Source organism: Cryptomeria japonica, chromosome 3 (assembly GCF_030272615.1).
Source record: "Cryptomeria japonica chromosome 3, Sugi_1.0, whole genome shotgun sequence".
Lineage (NCBI taxonomy): Eukaryota > Viridiplantae > Streptophyta > Pinopsida > Cupressales > Cupressaceae > Cryptomeria > Cryptomeria japonica.
The window spans coordinates 428193780-428212546 of NC_081407.1; positions in this window are offsets into that span (position 1 = coordinate 428193780).

Genomic DNA, 18767 nt, shown 5'->3' on the forward strand with positions numbered 1-18767 from the left:
ACACTAGTTGTAGACTAGTGTGATGGATGATAAGATAAAGAAATGGATAAGATAGCGTAACAGAAACAAACCTCGCTTTGGAGGAAAGCCCCTAGCTATGAAAAGATACAAGATAAGCGGCCACCATTGGTATAAGATACATTGGTATGGGTAGCAAGATGTGTTATGCTAGATGGCCATACGATAGGGCATGATATGCCAGTATGGATATCCATATGATAGGGCAGATAAAGAAATTTTTTCGGCATGGGTAGCAATACGCTAGATAGCCATGCGATTGAGTGATCAAGGATAGATTTGGTAAGTAGTAGATTGGCCCCTACCAAGGCAAACAAGAAAGATAAATCAAGAATGGTTTGGCCCCCATTTAGGCGATCTTGGAAAAGAAAAAGATCAAGTGGTTTGGCCTCCACCTAAGCGATCTTGGAAAAGAGAAAGATCGAGTGGTTTGGCCCCCACCTAGGTGAAAATGAAAAAACAACTAGCAAAGGAAACAAATGCAAGAGCTAAAAGATAAAATGCAGCTATGATGGCCCCCCCTTAGAATGATATGTGTGGAAAGCATGTTATTCTAAGGAGAAGAGCAGTTGTGGCACGTCAACATAGCGAGATGTTTCTGTGGAATACCACCAAGACCAAGTGGCACATAGATATCCACAACATCAAAAGATGCAATGCAAGAGGACACAGGGATCTAATAATTCGACATCAGGACCCATAGCAATGTCAAAAGGATATATAGTATCACCTATGAGATAGGTGCATCATCATAGCGCCAAATTTCATGAATCTAAAGAAAACAACATCAAGACAAAGATAGGATAAGGATAGAATGTGTAAAAGAACATGATAGAGGTAAGCCTCGATATCACTTATTGTGCAAAGAAGAAGAAGGTACATCAATAGATGAATAATTAATGATACTTGATTTATGAAGTTGTTGAATCTTGTCATTCAAGGCCTTACATTCACTAGTGGAATGGCCAAGCACTTGATGATATGCATAGAAATAATGATTCTTAGGAAACATTATCTATAGGAGGAGGAAGAGTAATCAAGTGAGCTTTAAGAATATGCAACAAGATAATCTCTCGATAAGATAAAGGATGAGGAGAAGGAAGTAATCATTTCTCTTGTGGAGAAGGTCTTGATCACTCACAAGAAGGAGATACAAAGATAATAGATGATGGAGGACAAGATGAAGATGGATTAGGATTATAACCTAAACCCATCGTAAATGAACATGATTTTGGCTCCAAAGGCGCCTTGACACCTTGACCTAGGTGCCCGAGACCATTTCCTTTATATCCATACTTGGAGGTGATATTAAATCCTAGACCATAACGTGATTGCAACTCCTCCAAAGTGGGAGGATTGCCTTTAATGGTGTAGCCAATGGTGTTCACATGATCCTGCAATACAAAAGAATAATCATCTTTGGTAGTAGGTGTGAAAGACTTTTTTGGAAGTTTAAGGTGGATAGGGTTGACGTTGTATTCACCAACATGAGAATCAGTAAAATCCAGGGAAATCCAATCATCACCTAAGAATGCATTCAATTTAGATGAAGAAGATAGTTCAATAGAAGATGTCTTATTAGGGATAGACTCAGAGATTTATGCTTTCAAGAGATCTGCCTTAGGAGGATCTACTTTGGAAAAATCTTGTTTCTCAAGTGATTCCTTCTTCGAGACTTCTTCACCCTTCTGACTTTCCTTTTTAGGGGACACGATAGAGGAAAAATTCATCACTGTGGAGGACAATGTTGGAACATAATTTTGAAATGAAGGTGTAACTGAAATATGACCCAGTGTTGCTACTTGACATAGGTGCACAGCATCAGGGTCAACCTTGATTGTAACCACTTGATTATTTGCCACAAACTTCACTGAACCATGAAGCATAGAAGAAATAGCTCCTAAAGCATGAAGCCAAGGTCTACCTAAGAGAAGATTATAAGATAGAGGACCTGGCATTACATATACTAGAGTTGGGATAGTAACAGGCCCAACCTTCAAAGGAAAGATAACCATTCCCAAAGCACTTTTTCCACTATTATCGAAACCATGAATAAATAAAGAAGATGTTGCTAGGGAGTTTGGATCAACCTAAATCTTTAGTAATAAATCCACATTGCATACATTAAGTGTGGAACCTGTATTAACAAGAGTTTGTTTAATTCCAATGCCATTAACATGAATGATTATTATTAATGGATCATTCAAGTTCCTCACCTCTGGAGGCGAAATTTCATGGGGTTAGAACATAATATTTGGCGAGTCCGCATGAATATGATTCATCAATGCATTTACATATGTCGGCCTAGTAGAAGAAGGCAATAAGATCTTTTACAGAGCTTCCTGTAGCATACCTTGATAAACCAGATAAGTCTGAAGAAAATCCCAAAGTGAAATATTAGCAGGAGTAACACAAAATTGCTCAATAAGATCGTAATCACTAGATTGCTTAACTAAAGGCTTAGGTGCTTGAGGAAGATCTGATTGACAAGGTGGTAAAGAAGGTTGTGGATGATCAATATGTTGCTTATTTCTTCGAGCATTTTAAGTATGGGCTACTATTCTATAAGAAGGAGCCTTAGACTATGCATATCTTGTAAAAATATTCTGTGTCATTTTCAAAAGGAACAACATGAATAGATTTTACCTTCTTTGGAGAAGGACTAGCTGCAGTCACGTGAATGATTGGTCTCTTCAGCCTTTTAGGGGCAGAAGAGACATAAATGACATTCTTAGACTCATCATGATATGTAGAAGATTTAGATGAAGGAATTTTCTCAACATCGACCTTTGGAAAATCAAATATGAGTTGAGACTCATCATTCACTAATGCATCATCTCTAGAAGGGAGTGCACTAGAATGAAGAGATGGTAGAGTAACATAAAGAAAGGTTTCCATGATTTCATCCTCTTGTAACAAAATATTCTCTGAAACAAAAGATATATTATGAGAGGGATCAAAGGCATAGAGTGACATAGGCAGAGCTAAGTCATCATCACAAGCATGAAAAGGAACATCATTAGCACTTTGAATAAAGTTAGAAACTAATTTCATAAAACAAGATAGAATTAGAATTTTGAAATTAATAAACTTAAACTGAAGAAAGAATGCACAAATTTGTCAGCTGAAGGCCGATGAACCATTAAAATGGAGTTCAGGGGAGTGCCCCAAAAAATTAAAATTTGCAAGAAAGGGGAAAGATTTAGAATTGTCTTTTATATATATATATATATAGGGGTATATTGAATGATGAAAGGAATGATAAATAATTCTCTAAAAATATTTCAGAAGAAGTGTTCACATCGGGTTCACCAAAATGTAGAGGAGGAGATTTGTCACCTCCAAGATGATGAATCTCAGAGGATAAATCGATCCTCTGATACCTCAATAGAACTGGTGCTAAGGTGAGCCAAGGGATAAAAGTAAACAAGTTAAACATTTAACCACAATTAGAGGCTCTTAGATGACTCTGTTGAGTCTCTATCCTCAGGATGACTGTGCGAAGCTGGGACACCAGCGCGACGCGTTGTTGTCCAGTATGAGCATAACATATACTAGAGTCTACCTAGTATACTTGATTATTTGCCACAAACTTCACTGAACCATGAAGCATAGAAGAAATAGCTCCTAAAGCATGAAGCCAAGGTCTACCTAAGAGAAGATTATAAGATAGAGGACCTGGCATTACATATACTAGAGTTGGAATAGTAACAGGCCCAACCTTCAAAGGAAAGATAGCCGTTCCCAAAGCACTTTTTCCACTATTATCGAAACCATGAATAAATAAAGAAGATGTTGCTAGGGAGTTTGGATCAACCTAAATCTTTAGTAATAAATCCACATTGCATACATTAAGTACGGAACCTGTATTAACAAGAGTTTGTTTAATTCCAATGCCATTAACATGAATGATTATTATTAATGGATCATTCAAGTTCCTCACTTCTGGAGGCGAAATTTCATGGGCTAAGAACATAATATTTGGTGAGTCCCCATGAATATGATTCATCAATGCATTTACATAAGTCGGCCTAGTAGAAGAAGGCAATAAGATCTTTTACAGAGCTTCCTGTAGCATACCTTGATAAACCGGATAAGTCTGAAGAAAATCCCAAAGTGAAATATTAGCAGGAGTAACACACAATTGCTCAATAAGATTGTAATCACTAGATTGCTTAACTAAAGGCTTAGGTGCTTGAGGAGGATCTGATTGAGAAGGTGGTAAAGAAGGTTGTGGATGATCAATATGTTGCTTATTTCTTCGAGCATTTTAAGTATGGGCTACTATTCTATAAGAAGGAGCCTTAGACTATGCATATCTTGTAAAAATAATCGGTGTCATTTTCAAAACGAACACCATGAATAGATTTTACCTTCTTTGGAGAAGGACTAGCTGCAGTCACGTGAATGATTGGTCTCTTCAGCCTTTTAGGGGCAGAAGAGACATAAATGACATTCATAGACTCATCATGATATGTAGAAGATTTAGATGAAGGAATTTGCTCAACATCGACCTTTGGAAAATCAAATATGAGTTGAGACTCATCATTCACTAATGCATCATCTCTAGAAGGGAGTGCACTAGAATGAAGAGATGGTAGAGTAACATAAAGAAAGGTTTCCATGATTTCATCCTCTTGTAACAAAATATTCTCTGAAACAAAAGATATATTACGAGAGGGATCAAAGGCATAGAGTGACATAGGCAGAGCTAAGTCATCATCACAAGCATGAAAAGGAACATCATTAGCACTTTGAATAAAGTTAGAAACTAATTTAATAAAACAAGATAGAATTAGCATTTTGAAATTAATAAACTTAAACTGAAGAAAGAATGCACAAATTTGTCGGCTGAAGGCCGATGAACCATTAAAATGGAGTTCAGAAGAGTGCCTCAAAAAAATAAAATTTGGAAGAAAGGGGAAAGATTTAGAATTGTCTTTTATATATATATATATATAGGGGTATATTGAATGATGAAAGGAATGATAAAGAATTCTCTAAAAATATTACAGAAGAAGTGTTCACATCGGGTTCACCAAAATGTAGAGGAGGAGATTTGTCACCTCCAAGATGATGAATCTCAGAGGATAAATCGATCCTCTGATACCTCACTAGAACTGGCGCTAAGGTGAGCCAAGGGATAAAAGTAACAAAGTTAAACATTTAACTGCAATTAGAGGCTCTTAGATGACTCTGTTGAGTCTCTATCCTCGGGATGACTGTGCGGAGTTGGGACACCAGCGTGACGCGTTGTTGTCCAGTATGAGCATAACATATACTAGAGTCTACCTAGTATACTTGACTATTTGCCACAAACTTCACTGAACCATGAAGCATAGAAGAAATAGCTCCTAAAGCATGAAGCCAGGGTCTACCTAAGAGGAGATTATAAGATAGAGGACCTGGCATTACATATACTAGAGTTGGAATAGTAACAGGCCCAACCTTCAAAGGAAAGATAGTCGTTCCCAAAGCACTTTTTCCACTATTATCGAAACCATGAATAAATAAAGAAGATGTTGCTAGGGAGTTTGGATCAACCTAAATCTTTAGTAATAAATCCACATTGCATACATTAAGTGGGGAACCTGTATTAACAAGAGTTTGTTTAATTCCAATGCCATTAACATGAATGATTATTATTAATGGATCATTCAAGTTCCTCACTTCTGGAGGCGAAATTTCATGGGGTTAGAACATAATATTTGGCGAGTCCGCATGAATATGATTCATCAATGCATTTACATATGTCGGCCTAGTAGAAGAAGGCAATAAGACCTTTTATAGAGCTTCCTATAGCATACCTTGATAAACCGGATAAGTCTGAACAAAATCCCAAAGTGAAATATTAGCAGGAGTAACACACAATTGCTCAATAAGATCGTAATCACTAGATTGCTTAACTAAAGGCTTAGGTGCTTGAGGAAGATCTGATTGAGAAGGTGGTAAAGAAGGTTGTGGATGATCAATATGTTGCTTATTTCTTCGAGCATTTTAAGTATGGGCTACTATTCTATAAGAAGGAGCCTTAGACTATGCATATCTTGTAAAAATATTCGGTGTCATTTTCAAAAGGAACACCATGAATAGATTTTACCTTCTTTGGAGAAGGACTAGCTATAGTCACGTGAATGATTGGTCTCTTCAGCCTTTTAGGGGCAGAAGAGACATAAATGACATTCATAGACTCATCATGATATGTAGAAGATTTAGATGAAGGAATTTTCTCAACATCGACCTTTGGAAAATCAAATATGAGTTGAGACTCATCATTCACTAATGCATCATCTCTAGAAGGGAGTGCACTAGAATGAAGAGATGGTAGAGTAACATAAAGAAAGGTTTGCATGATTTCAGCCTCTTGTAACAAAATATTCTCTGAAACAAAAGATATATTACGAGAGGGATCAAAGGCATAGAGTGACATAGGCAGAGCTAAGTCATCATCAAAAGCATGAAAAGGAACATCATTAGCACTTTTAATAAAGTTAGAAACTAATTTCATAAAACAAGATAGAATTAGCATTTTGAAATTAATTAACTTAAACTGAAGAAAGAAGGCACAAATTTGTCGGCTGAAGGCCGATGAACCATTAAAATGGAGTTCAGGGGAGTGCCCCAAAAAAATAAAATTTGGAAGAAAGGGGAAAGATTTAGAATTGTCTTTTATATATATATATATAGGGGTATATTGAATGATGAAAGGAATGATAAAGAATTCTCTACAAATATTACAGAAGAAGTGTTCACATCAGGTTCACCAAAATGTAGAGGAGGGGATTTGTCACCTCCAAGATGATGAATCTCAGAGGATAAATCGATCCTCCGATACCTCACTAGAACTGGCGCTAAGGTGAGCCAAGGGATAAAAGTAACAAAGTTAAACATTTAACCACAATTAGAGGCTCCTAGATGACTTTGTTGAGTCTCTATCCTCAGGATGACTGCACGGAGCTGGGACACTAGCGCGACGCATTGTTGTCCAGTATGAGCATAACATATACTAGAGTCTACCTAGTATACTTGATTATTTGCCACAAACTTCACTGAACCATGAAACATAGAAGAAATAGCTCCTAAAGCATGAAGCCAGGGTCTACCTAAGAGGAGATTATAGGATAGAGGACCTGGCATTACATATACTAGAGTTTGAATAGTAACAGGCCCAACCTTCAAAGGAAAGATAGCCGTTCCCAAAGCAGTTTTTCCACTATTATCGAAACCATGAATAAATAAAGAAGATGTTGCTAGGGAGTTTGGATCAACCTAAATCTTTAGTAATAAATCCACATTGCATACATTAAGTGCGGAACCTGTATTAACAAGAGTTTGTTTAATTCCAATGCCATTAACATGAATGATTATTATTAATGGATCATTCAAGTTCCTCACTTCTGGAGGCAAAATTTCATGGGGTTAGAACATAATATTTGGCGAGTCCGCATGAATATGATTCATCAATGCATTTACATATGTCGGCCTAGTAGAAGAAGGCAATAAGATCTTTTACAGAGCTTCCTGTAGCATACCTTGATAAACCGGATAAGTCTGAAGAAAATCCCAAAGCGAAATATTAGCAGGAGTAACACACAATTGCTCAATAAGATCGTAATCACTAGATTGCTTAACTAAAGGCTTAGGTGCTTGAGGAAGATCTGATTGACAAGGTGGTAAAGAAGGTTGTGGATGATCAATATGTTGCTTATTTCTTCGAGCATTTTAAGTATGGGCTACTATTCTATAAGAAGGAGCCTTAGACTATGCATATCTTGTAAAAATATTCGGTGTCATTTTCAAAAGGAACAACATGAATAGATTTTACCTTCTTTGGAGAAGGACTAGCTGCAGTCACGTGAATGATTGGTCTCTTCAGCCTTTTAGGGGCAGAAGAGACATAAATGACATTCATAGACTCATCATGATATGTAGAAGATTTAGATGAAGGAATTTGCTCAACATCGACCTTTGGAAAATCAAATATGAGTTGAGACTCATCATTCACTAATGCATCATCTCTAGAAGGGAGTGCACTAGAATGAAGAGATGGTAGAGTAACATAAAGAAAGGTTTCCATGATTTCATCCTCTTGTAACAAAATATTCTCTAAAACAAAAGATATATTATGAGAGGGATCAAAGGCATAGAGTGACATAGGCAGAGCTAAGTCATCATCACAAGCATGAAAAGGAACATCATTAGCACTTTGAATAAAGTTAGAACATAATTTAATAAAACAAGATAGAATTAGCATTTTGAAATTAATAAACTTAAACTGAAGAAAGAATGCACAAATTTGTCGGCTGAAGGCCGATGAACCATTAAAATGGAGTTCAGGGGAGTGCCCCAAAAAATTAAAATTTGCAAGAAAGGGGAAAGATTTAGAATTGTCTTTTATATATATATATTATAGGGGTATATTGAATGATGAAAGGAATGATAAATAATTCTCTAAAAATATTTTAGAAGAAGTGTTCACATCGGGTTCACCAAAATGTAGAGGAGGGGATTTTTCACCTCCAAGATGATGAATCTCAGAGGATAAATCAATCCTCCGATACCTCAATAGAACTGGTGCTAAGGTGAGCCAACGGATAAAAGTAACAAAGTTAAACATTTAACCGCAATTAGAGGCTCTTAGATGACTCTGTTGAGTCTCTATCCTCGGGATGACTGCGCGAAGCTGGGACACCAGCGCGACGCGTTGTTGTCCAGTATGAGCATAACATATACTAGAGTCTACCTAGTATACTTGATTATTTGCCACAAACTTCACTGAACCATGAAGCATAGAAGAAATAGCTCCTAAAGCATGAAGCCAAGGTCTACCTAAGAGGAGATTATAAGATAGAGGACCTGGCATTACATATACTAGAGTTGGAATAGTAACAGGCCCAACCTTCAAAGGAAAGATAGCCGTTCCCAAAGCACTTTTTCCACTATTATCGAAACCATGAATAAATAAAGAAGATGTTGCTAGGGAGTTTGGATCAACCTAAATCTTTAGTAATAAATCCCCATTGCATACATTAAGTGCAGAACCTGTATTAACAAGAGTTTGTTTAATTCCAATGCCATTAACATGAATGATTATTATTAATGGATCATTCAAGTTCCTCACTTCTGGAGGCAAAATTTCATGGGGTTAGAACATAATATTTGGCGAGTCTGCATGAATATGATTCATCAATGCATTTACATATGTCGGCCTAGTAGAAGAAGGAAATAAGATCTTTTACAGAGCTTCCTGTAGCATACCTTGATAAATCGGATAAGTCTGAAGAAAATCCCAAAGTGAAATATTAGCAGGAGTAACACACAATTGCTCAATAAGATCGTAATCACTAGATTGCTTAACTAAAGGCTTAGGTGCTTGAGGAAGATCTGATTGACAAGGTGGTAAAGAAGGTTGTGGATGATCAATATGTTGCTTATTTCTTCGAGCATTTTAAGTATGGGCTACTATTCTATAAGAAGGAGCCTTAGACTATGCATATCTTGTAAAAATATTCGGTGTCATTTTCAAAAGGAACACCATGAATAGATTTTACCTTCTTTGGAGAAGGACTAGCTGCAGTCACGTGAATGATTGGTCTCTTCAGCCTTTTAGGGGCAGAAGAGACATAAATGACATTCATAGACTCATCATGATATGTAGAAGATTTAGATGAAGGAATTTTCTCAACATCGACCTTTGGAAAATCAAATATGAGTTGAGACTCATCATTCACTAATGCATCATCTCTAGAAGGGAGTGCACTAGAATGAAGAGATGGTAGAGTAACATAAAGAAAGGTTTCCATGATTTCATCCTCTTGTAACAAAATATTCTCTAAAACAAAAGATATATTATGAGAGGGATCAAAGGCATAGAGTGACATAGGCAGAGCTAAGTCATCATCACAAGCATGAAAAGGAACATCATTAGCACTTTGAATAAAGTTAGAAACTAATTTAATAAAACAAGATAGAATTATCATTTTGAAATTAATAAACTTAAACTGAAGAAAGAATGCACAAATTTGTCAGCTGAAGGCCGATGAACCATTAAAATGGAGTTCAGGGGAGTGCCCCCAAAAAATAAAATTTGGAAGAAAGGGGAAAGATTTAGAATTGTCTTTTATATATATATATATATATATATATATATATATATAGGGGTATATTGAATGATGAAAGGAATGATAAAGAATTCTCTAAAAATATTACAGAAGAAGTGTTCACATCGGGTTCACCAAAATGTATAGGAGGGGATTTGTCACCTCCAAGATGATGAATCTCAGAGGATAAATCAATCCTCCAATACCTCACTAGAACTTGCGCTAAGGTGAGCCAAGGGATAAAAGTAACAATGTTAAACATTTAACCGCAATTAGAGGCTCTTAGATGACTCTGTTGAGTCTCTATCCTCGGGATGACTGCGTGGAGCTGGGACACCAGTGCGACACGTTGTTGTCCAGTATGAGCATAACACAGAGGGTAGCAGATACAATTATAATATTAAATAAATTTGGAAAAAATAACAAGATAAATTAATAACGCAAAATGAGAGATATTAGAATGACTTGAGAAGAGGGTAAAGAAGGAAGCTCACAACCGGTCCACAATATGAAGCCTCCTGCTAGATGATCTTCTTCCTATGATTATAAACCTGCACACAAGCAAGAAGGAAAATGTTGGGGGTTGTGTTTTGGAGTCTTCCTCAGTCACGCCCCCATTTTGGTGTTTCCACCTCCACGGAAAACCCAGATAGATTTATAGAATAAAAGATAAATGATAGAATGATAAATGATAGAAGAGGGATGTGATAAATCCCAAGATGCTCAAAGATAGGATAAATAGATAGATATTACCAAAGAGGCTTGATAAATCCAAGAGAGTTGCAAAAGAGTATTATGAGAGCTTGAGAGTTTTGTAGCAAAATAGAAACTATTGTAGCAAGCGAGAGAGAGCTGGAGAAAGTTGTGGGAGCCCAAAGAATCAAAGAGATTGTGTCCAAAATATAGAGAGCTTGAATGAAGAGAGAGGATATATTTAAAATGAGAGAAGAGTATAGAAAAGAAGGTTGGTGACTCGTTTAGAATATTCCAAGCCATTGACATGTGCAGGTGACAAGTGGAAAGGCGCGCTCAGAACTGACATTCAAACGTTGAGATGTTGCAAGACTAATGCGCGACATGTGAACATTCATGCGACGCACTAGTGTCCAAATGAATCATGCTCAAAAATGATATGAGACAAGGGACATGTGCACCTAACATGAAACGAAATCTGAAGGATAGCTGCTGAAAGGTGTCTTGAGCATCCTGAGAGGGAAAAGGCTGATGCAAGGGCTAAAAGGAGCCTACTCAGGTGCTAGGGGAATGGACACCAAATTGGTTACAAAAGATATAGGTCAAATTACAAAGGGGTATACAATTTTTGACACCACAACATCAATATCAACATCCACTAGGAACTTTGTTGGCCTCATACATGTAATCTGCTTGAACATCCATATCTGGAGTAGCGTGGACGTTATCAAACTCTTCCCCTCACCATATACATAATCTCTCAATTTATGGTAGAGATGTGTTAGCATATTGGTCCCGATGCAAACATAGTATGGTGCTCCTCCATCTCACAAATGACATGTGTTAGTCCTTCATGCATATGATTGTCTCACCCATTAGGACATATGACCACTACCATTGTGGCAATCACCAATCTCCTCACTAGCAGAATGGCACTTGTTGGATGAAATAGGCATGAAATAAGAATCCAACCTCTCATCTCTCTAGGTGTGGTTTTGCCAAGGAAATATATATACTCTCTCCTCATCTTTGCTAGTGAGTAGTGTGACTAATATCTCACAATCTTCCCTCTCACGAGTAATCGCAGGATGCGGTATACATCTTTTAATGTCACTGTCATCTCCCCAATTGCTAGAAAGAATGTGGATGTATCTAGGTCCCACCTCTCCATCAAGGCCATCAACATTGGCCCATGAAACTTAATAGCGGGCATGCAACATACCTACCACAAGCCTATTACATGAAGAATTCTTTTATCCTCTAATGACAAATGTAGAATCTAGCTCTGCAAATGGCTATATGTGTGTCCATTGATATGTTTTCGTAAGTATGGTAGCTCCTATGGAATAAAACATCACATATCAGTATACCCAACATCAAAATCATAGTTAAACCTATCCTAACCCCATGAGTGCCACCTAGTGCCCCTTTTCTAGGACCAAGGCACCTTGAGGGGACCATGGCACTTAGATGGGACCATGACGCCCTTGTGGGACCATGTGCCCATTTTGGGTGGCGCTTTTCAAACTTAGGGTTTTGATATCTAATCTACCAATCACAAAACAAAAAATCACCAAGGTTCAGTTTTGATGGACGTACCTCCTCTAGTGGAACATCCTCAAGGACTGACTGCCTCAGAATCTCCATTTGAGTAGGCAGTTCAAGTCATCAACATGGCATTTTTTTCAATGTGGGATCCTCCTCTACACTACAAGATAGAAAGTGAATAAGAAAATGTTCTTGACAATGTTCTTGTTCTTGTTCCAAAAATTTAGTTTATCACTATTATAACGTGGATGAGGGCCATCTTTGGGTTCTTTGTTGATTTTGATAAGTCCCTTTTTTATAAGGTCTCTTTCACATTTTAGTCCTTGAGTGATCATCTCCTCAAAGGATTTTGTACCCTTCACGTCTAAATGGAATTCCATCTTGTCATTAAAGTTGGAAATGAATATTTCCACTAGTTATTGCTCAGGTAAATGAACAGAACGTCTACTAGACAGTTGCCTCCACCGTTGGAGGAAAGTTGAGAACAACTCTCTTGGTTTTTGTTTGGTGTTGCATAAATTTGCCATGGTAACATCTCGTTCTATGTTATGGGCATAATGAGTGATGAAATTTTGGACTAGTTCCTCAAATGGTTTAATTCCACCTGGTAATCGGGAAAACTATTGCGTGGTTGTGCCTCCCAAACTCTAAGGAAAGAGGCACATTAGATAGGTGTCCTCATAGGCCACCTCTAAACCAGCTGAGTGAAATTCTCGTACATGATCTCTAGGGTCTCCTTTGCCCCTATACTTTTCAAACTTGGGTATTTCAAACCCTCATGGAAAAGGTGGCATATGCATGTTCCTATCAAAAGGATAGGAACAAATATTGTTAAGTGAAAACCGAGTAGTCTTCACACCACTATTGATTTGTTGAGTAAGATTTTATACTTGTTGTCTCAACATGTCTATTTTTGTAGGAGGAGGAGGTGGATGATTCCCTTGATGATTAAGGTCATAGAGGAATTAATCTCTACCTCTTCCACCATCATTATGGCTATGTTGCTTAGATGTTTGTCGTATTTGTGTTGTATCAAAATTAGAGGGTAGTTTAGTACCCTCTTGAGCAAATCTTAGAAAATGAGCATCTACATTGTTTCGAAGGATTTCGTCAAAGAGTCTATTGAACTTGGGATTGTGTTGTGCTCTTTCTATATCTTTGGGAGTTGGAGTGCTAAGATCTTCATCATTACTGCCTCCTCCAATGGCCTCTTGAAAATCGATGAGGTTTTCTTCCTCCTCGTCTTCGATCTTTGGTTTTCGGTTTCTCATTGATCTTGTTTGAGCCATGTTGTTTGAAATTTTTGAGGTTGGTGAAAGTGATTATCAGTTGGTGATGAAATGTTTGATAAAAGACAAGTTTTTGTGAAATGTTTAGAAGATGGATCTCTAACACTGAAGGTTGGATGTTACCAAAGTTCTTTGTGAATTTCTCTTGTGTTTTCAACAATTTTGATGTGATAAGGTATAGCAAGGTTTGAGATGTGTTACAAACCAAGTTACCTAGCAATGAGAGGATGCACTCATAAACTAGTTTTAACCTATGTAGAAATGCCTCTTAGGATGATTGATCCTAGATGTAGAGACACTCTAAAAGTGATTTGTTGGTTTGATTTAAGCAATATTTAAAAGAACTTAGGACAAGGCCTTTTTGTGTTTTGAGAGTTGAATGGTTTTGTGATGTGTGAAGGTGAAAGTGGATAGAATATGGACCTCAATAAAAACTTTATGTCACAAAGGGGTTTCTACTTCTTCCTCTCTCTCAGGGGTTGGTGGTTCCCCTCGAGCTTCGTTGTAGGTGATACAAATTTTTGGAAAGAAAGAAAGGTTGATCTTGCCTCGTTTGTTTTTGTGATAATCCAAGGCTCTATACTGAGTAAAAGCTCTATTTTTCAAAGGCTCTTTGTCAAATTCATTGGATTTTCCTTGAAGATATAAGTGCATATGGCACAAGAAGGATCTAAGTGACAGAAAAATTTGTCTATTGATATACAAAAACTTCCTTCTTTTGATAAGAGTTTTTGAACTCAATTGTCTCTTTTTCAATGTGGGCTTTTGATGAAGACTCCTTTTTCTCAAAATATGAGTGATGGTCATAAAAATTGATACTTTGTTTCAATTTTTGATGTTTGTTTTTTTTGTCAATGTTGGATGTAAATTGTGTTAAATGAATACTTGGTTTAAAATTGTTTTAAATTTCTTTGACAAGAAAACATACCAAGCACAATAACTTTGCCCTTTTCAACAAAAGGCAAAAATAGGTGTGGCTCTAGATCAACCCAATCATGAACTTTGTTGACCCTTTTTATAAATGTATTTTATGTTTCCCAAGGCTTGAAGTCAGCCCAAATAGTTACTGGTCTGACACAAGATGAAGATAACTCAAACACTTTTTATCCCTAAGGTCATTGGCCAATTGCGATATTTTCAACCCACATCTTCATATTTCTTCGACTTTGGTACTCCATACCTTATGAATCTCATTGTGGCAGGTAAGGATGTGATATACTAAGTCTTGCACGAGCATAATAGATAGATGATCCCTATGATGCGGGAGTCACCACTTTCATCAAGCTAAAGTTAGCCTTTTGAAAAGCCCTATTTCTACTCAAGGAAATACGTATGGTGAATATATTGGGAGCAAAACCATCTACGCTCTTGCACTGAACTTATCACAAATATCCTCAATCAATAGAACAGGTGGGATTATATAATAAAAGGTGTTTAGTAATGTTCGATGTCTTTGGACTTAAGTTCATTCTGCAGTGACTCACTTAAGAGCCTTATAGCTTGTGGTGGGGCCCATATGTCCTTTCAGCAAGTTACACTATAGGAACACCCAAGGCTACAACTTTTGATCTCACCTGATTTCTATAGTGGCTTGAAGGATTTACCGTGCAAGGTCATTCCCAAGAGTGATGTGTCTCTTGGCAGGCCTCTCTTAAATATAAAAATTTTGAGTGTTACTAACACTTTTCTCTTGCACCTAGGACCATGAGAGCCAAGGGAGAGGATAGTGTGTGTTAGAAATGGGACCACTCTAAAGATTTTTGCACAAGTGTGCCAAACACTGAAAACACTTGTTCTTTTTAACTGGTTTATTGCAATGTGATCTATATGCTAGTTGGAGATTTTGCTCCAACAACCTTGGTGTTCTTTTTAACTTCACAAGGCAATTTGTTTTCTAGCTAGGAAATTGAAAATCCTGGTCAACAAAATTAAAAGCACGTTGCTCAAAGTAAAAATAATTTTTGAAACAAAATGGACAAGTTGTTTGTTATTTTTAGCTTGCAAAATAAAAAGTTGATTTTAAATTTTTATCCTTTGCAAGAAATGAAAGTTGTTTGTTTATTTTAAACCCAAAATGAAATATTTTCCCCTAACTTGCAAAAGAAAGCAAATTTTGTTTGTTTGATTTTGTGGTTCTTTTGAACTTTGCAAAATGAAATTCCTTTTAAACCCAAATTAAAAATTTTGTTTATTTTAGTCTAAAAGAAAAGATGAAGTTGATTTTAGTCCAAAAGGAAAGTGAGTTCTTTTTAATCCAACTTTAAAAGAAAAAGCTTAGAAAGAAAAAGAAAATAAAAATTTCTAATGCCTAACTCCTCGAATCCTGCAAAATAAGAAGTTAACCAAACCTGCACAAAAAAACAAAACAGTTAGTGAAAAAGAAGGTTTTTGGTGGGCTTCTACAAGCCTAAAATTTTGATTTTTCGATTACATAATGTTTTTTTTTTCAACTCTCTGTTACAAAAGCGCTACTCTATGTAAACACAAAAGTGCTACTTTAATACAGACATGCTAAAAGACTAACAAAGGCACTAAAATAACAACAACAACGCTACAAGATGGACATAAGCGCTATTTAAAATTGTTAAACAAAATGAAAATTTTGTCAGACACAGAGAGCAAACGCGCTAAAAGAGTAACAATAGCAATATTTAACCAACAATAGCGCTATAACAAGGACAAAGGTGCTAATTTTGAACCAAACACACTAGAACTCAGACAAATATGCTAAATCCTTAGTTGTCGAAGGCCCTAAAACGCGTGTCAATAGTGCTAAAGCGCAACCTGTGTGTGGCAATTTGGCAATTTTCACAAAAAAGTTAGTAGTTTCAATCAGAAGGTTTTATGTTCGATTCACGTCAAGTTCACCAAATGATGTTAGGAACACACAAGATTCAAGTCAAACACTAGTGTTGTTAGTATCAATCAGAAATGAAAGACAAAAGAAACTACAATCCTAAGCATGCATATCAAGAGAGATATCAAACAGATTATAGAAAGCATACAAAAATGGAGGAAAGACACTAAACCCTCCCAAATGCTCTCTAAAATGTTCATAGCAACTCCTCCCTTGCTCCTCTCCTCTCCAAGTTCCACATGAGTGTAGCCCTCATTTTTTGGCACTACTATGGATGTCTTATGGAGATTCAAGATTATGGATAATGATTAATTATGCAAATGCAAGATAAATATGAGAAAGTATCAAATTAATCTATGTTAATTTTATCCAAATTAACAAAAAAAGTGTTCCTAGATGCTCTCTCAAATTTGGTATAAGTTTGATGCATACAATATTTCTAGATTGTGGATTAAGAAAGAATGGGCTCTATTTATAGGAAAAACAAGGAAATGGATGGTTGAGATTGAGTAATCTCAACAAGGGTCAGGATTGATGAGTTTTTGAACCATGTGAAGGCTTTCAACCCAATCCTAGGATGACAAATGTCAACATGAGATGGCTTGAGAGAAGAGGGAAGAAGCATTAAATGCTTGAGATGACATGAAGGTTACCTTAGGAGGTTGGGTTAGGTTTTGAGTTGAATGAATAAATCTTTTATCCAATGGACAAACTCTTGTGCAAGAGTTAGTGGGGGTAACCATGGTCAAAGCAATGAATGCTTTAAGAGACCCATGAGTTAAATGAGGATTAAGTTAGAGGGAAAGTCTCTAACCATGTGGGTGAGTTGAGTTTAACCATTAATGGTCATGTAAGAGCCATAAATGGTTATGTAAGAACCATTAATGGTTTGAAATACTTTAGGGGATAACTTGTGGGAGAATAAAAGCTTTTAATGCATTTCAAAGACTTTGAGGCTCTGAGAAGTGACTCCAAGTTGCTTAGGAATGTGACAATAATTAGGGAGGGTGATTAGGCTAATTAGGAATGGTTTAGAAGGATCTAGAATGGATTAGAAGAGTCTAGAATGGGTTAGAAGAGTCTAGTGGGTTTGGTGGGTGAGAGAAAATAGGATTTTAATTAAAATAAAATTCATTATTTCAATCAAATAGGTGTAACCTGCATTTGTAGGAGAATGCAAGTGGGGGGGTAGTTCAGGGATTTAAATAAATATTTATTTATTTATTTAAGGGAGGAAAGGGGGTTAAATTAAATAAATATATGCTTTATTCATTTAATTGATTTAGAGTGTGGCTTAATGAATTAATTTAAATAAATTTAATAATTTATTTAATTAATAGGAGAAGAGGTTGAGGATGAAATTAATTGATTATTGATGTTTAAATAATCAAATAAATAGTAAATATTTATTTAATTAAGTGGACAAATTTATGTGACTACAGTATTAGTACTACCCTACCTCTACCATTGGATTTATTAGCTTCAAGGTTGTATACCATCAGTAAAGATCAACAATTCCAAGATTCTTTGGAGAAAAGGATCGTGTACCTTAGATAAATTAAGGAATAAGGAGAAGACATGGTGGATAGGATCACTCTTCATCAAGACATGGTAAAGAAAATCTTTGATAGAAGGACTAAAGGAAGAAATTACATGGTGGGAGATTGTTGGAATTTGATGTCCTGGTGATGCATCAATGAATATTGGTGTTTCCTAATGCATATAGATTCTTAGGAGTTGTCATTGATAGCAACTTAGCCTACTGATCTGATCTGGTCTGGAGTTTTGGCTAACCGGATGTCTTGGATAAAGTATTTCTGGATTAAGATTGTCAGTGCAGTTCAATATATAGTTTTGTGATCATTCTCATTTCTGGTAAAGTAGGTTTTGGTTTCAGTGATCAGTGATTAGTTGGCAAGGTATATGAAGCATATTATAATGACAATCCACCCTCCAGTGTTGATTCCTATGCTTGATTGAAGGTTCGGTATCCGGTAGAGAAACAAAATAGAGTATTCATCATATTTGGTAGTATAACGTGTGACTGAATTATTTAAGTTGATTATGGTGATTGGTGATGAGTTAGAGGTAGTTGATGAGACCTATAGGAAGCATGTGATCATGTATTTTGGGTCTGGAATATGGTTTGGTAAAAGATCTAAGGTGACTTGCAGCTACACATTTCATTTTTGATATTTTGTGAAGTTGACTTGTGGGAGATTAATTTTGCTAGTGTGGATATATAAGATTGATTGGGATAAT